This window comes from Neomonachus schauinslandi, chromosome 1 (assembly GCF_002201575.2).
Source record: "Neomonachus schauinslandi chromosome 1, ASM220157v2, whole genome shotgun sequence".
Lineage (NCBI taxonomy): Eukaryota > Metazoa > Chordata > Mammalia > Carnivora > Phocidae > Neomonachus > Neomonachus schauinslandi.
This window is the reverse complement of record NC_058403.1, coordinates 153,891,245-153,894,845: the sequence shown is the minus strand read 5'-3', so window position 1 is coordinate 153,894,845 and position 3,601 is coordinate 153,891,245.

The following is a 3,601-nucleotide window of genomic DNA, read 5'->3' as shown; positions in this document are numbered from 1 at the left end:
GATGGCCCAGGCAGTGAGAGGAAGATCTTCCCTTTCTACTCTCCTAACTCCCAAGGCCACACACAAAGAGAAGTCTCAAAGAGTGACCAGGACAGAAGAGGACAGGAAGTTGAACACAGGACAGCCTGAACTATGGCATATGTCCCCTACAATGATTTTATTTCTTCAGCCATCATCTGATGACTGCTTGATATGAGCCAACCCCTGGGCCAGACACTGGGGGGCCCACAGGTGAATTCGACATGGAACCTTCTCTCCAGGAATCTGCCTTTACTTGCAGAGAGAAGCAGATGGGAAACACATGGGCACTCTGAGTGTTGGAAGGGCCTGCAGCATATCTGTACTGACAAAGAAAGGGAGGGGTGGTTAATTCTGCATGGGGAGGGCAGGGGGTGGATGATAAAGCTTGATAGTAGAGGTAACACTGAAACTGTGTGTTGAAGGAGGGCTGTTTGGCTGGCAGGCAGTTTGCGGACACGTTTGGGCAGGGGATGATAACATTCCAGGCAAAGAGAACAGCAGATGCCAATGCATGTGTGAAGTGGGCACAGGGTTTTAGGGAGTTGTAAGTCATTTGCTATGGCTGGAATTCCCAGTTTAAATGAATTCTGGCAAAAAAAATTAAACTTGCTCAAATAGGGCTAGGACATGCCTGGCACTTGACATTTCATTCTCTAGACCTGCACTGTCTAATATGTAGCCCCTAGCCATATGTGGCAATTCCAATTTGAACTAATTGAAATAAAATGCAACTAAAAATTCAGTTCACCAGACACATTATCCACATTTCAAGTGCTCAATAGCCACATATGGTTAGGGTCACAGTATTGGACAGCACAGATGTAGAACATTCCCATCATCACAGAAAGTCCTGTTGAGCAGTGCTGCTCTAGGCTGCAGGAATCACAGGGGGATTTTAGGCAAGCAAATGGCAGCTTCATATTTCACAGAACCCTCCCTGAGGCCAGTGAGGATGGATCAGAAGGGGCCATGACAGAAGGCAAGGCTAGAGACCAGTTAGAAGACTATTGCACCAGTCCCAGCCATCAAGCTGCTGTCATAGGATGAGAACAGTCCCCTTTTGCCTGGAACTTATCCTTATCCAAAGCTGAGTGGAGAATTATTCAGGGCGACTAATGTTTCACTGAAGTCCTGATGTCCCCCCACCCCAGCTTGAGAGACAGGAGTCCCCAAAGGATCATAGCAAAGCTGGGCAGTCAACACAGTGGGAATGGATCTTGTTTCATCTCCTGTAAGTTCTGGGGCTTGTTATGTAAGGTGAGGGTGTGTCTGCAGGCACAAGGACCTCCAATCTAGACCTCTTCACACCAAACAGATAAAGAAGACTCAAGTTTTGCCACCATGGAAGTCAGGTCAGATGTTAGCTGAATGCCCAGTTGCCCGTTGTCCTTAACACTGAAGCAGCCACAAGTTGAGAGGCTGAGAAAGCAGGAATATCCCATGGACCCCGATAAATACCCAGTGAGCTCCAGTCAGTTTCCCTGGTGTTTGCAGTTGCAGTCATAGAATATGGGAATATTGACACATCCTCGCCTTGAGTAAAATTAATGACAATATGCCCAATGTGCCATCGACTCAGATGGAACACCTGACAGAGATTCCGCTTGACGCTGCACTCTGGGGTTGTGGGTGTGTCCACATGAACCACTCTGGAGTGTGTGAACATCGCCCTTGTGTTCCTGGCTGAGTCAGAAGAAGATCTGGGGGTCAGAAGTCCTGACCCAAAGCCTAGCCTTGCCAGTCAGCTAAAAACAGTCTGTTAAGAATGCTTTTCCCACCGACCTGGAGCCCTCACTATAAGCCAGGCCCCGTCCTGGAGATATTAGTTCAGTTAATTCTCATAACAACTCATGAAGCTGGTGCTATTATTATCCACATTTGACTGAGAAAACTGAGGCATGGAGGTTAAGCCACTTGCCCATGCTTACATAGCTCCCAGTATCCAACCCTGGCCCCTGGCTCCAACGCCCACATATTGTGTGCTACTGAGAAGCACATACCCAGTGTGGGCCAAAGCCCTTCATTGCCAGACAAGTGTGAGTGCTTCTACTGTTAGTGCTATGGTCCCCCTGGTGACAGTGATCCTGTGGATGGGCATGAGTCTCTTTGGGGAGGGGCTGGCTCAAGCACCCCAAGCACATAACAAGTCCACAGCTCTTAGTACTACCCCAAGCAAGGTCTTGTCACCCTCATGACTGGATGCCCCCAGGATGAGACTCCTATCCTGGTTCCTCCCATTTCCTCCATGGCAACACCATAAGCCTCCACCGCAGGCTTTGGAGAAACACCTCTTTGCGAGGTGATTGTAGCACATGGCATGCTGGCACAGAGATGGCAATGCACACCTGCAGTCATTCCTGGGGCTGAGCCAAGTGAAGCCTGCCTCCCACGCAGCTCCAGCTGCAGTGAGCTGGGCCTGCCCAGCCCATTTCCTCACTGCCAGCTTCAATGGGCCAGCATAGGTGTGTCTGAGGATAGTTTTGATTACTGAACCCACTGCTCAGAGGGGCTGTTGCTGCAAAGGACCAAGTCCATTGGTGAAAGACATCACCAACCAAACTCTGGCCCTGGGATCAAGGTAGTGATTTCAGAGCTCAGCTTCTGCAGAGCTTGTCTATTGCCATTGTTCTATTGGGTGAAACCAGCAAACTATATAAGAACTTAAATGTAATGGAAAAATCCAGGGATATCTCTCTGGCTTTAGGTATAGCTTGATCCAGAGGCTAAAAGAGTGTCATTAGGACTTGTTTTGCCTTAGTATCATAGCCCTGCCATACATTTGTGGCTCCATTTTTGAGCTCCATGTCATGACTGTCTCCATATCAAAGGCAAGATGGCTGTAGGATGACTAAGTTCAGGGTTTCACTCAATGGAAAAGAATAAAAAACTCTTCCAGTGACTTCCACAAAAATTCCCAAGATTCACTGATTGGACTGGCTTAGGGTATGTGTCTGTCCTTGAAGTAATCATTGTTGCCAGGGGTATGAGCTCCACTACTGAAGAATGAAGATAGGACAGATCCCCAAACAAAAAATCAGAGGCCTTACTAGAGAAAAGGGAACAGTAGTCAAACCACAGATGTCCAGAAGAGGTACAAAAGGAAATTCTCCTCAATGAGACCTGGACAAATGACATGATATTTGCACAGCAACAGGGCGAGAAAATGGCAGAGGGGGTAGTGTCTTAAGCCCATCTTTAAGATCTACTCTGTACATGTGACCTGACCTAACCCTGGGTGTCCCAGTTGTGGCTAAAATGTCAATGGGAAGCCCAGATAGAGGCTTTGCCATGTTGTCTACGTGCAGAGACTGTCATCGTGGATCCTTTTTATATGGCAAGGCCTGCTGTTGCCTATACATTCACTACTCTCAATTACCTCCCTCCTTAGGTTTTGTCTTGCCTCTACTAGATTATAGCAACAGCACTCCAGCTTTCACCCTGCTCTACCTCTACAACCCTTCCAGCCCACCTCAGGGAGCAACCTTTCCCACTGCAGCTCTTCAATACAGAGCACCCTTCAAGAATGGCCCTGCTGGTATGATATATTCAAAATGCTGAAAGGGAAAAATCTACAGCCAAG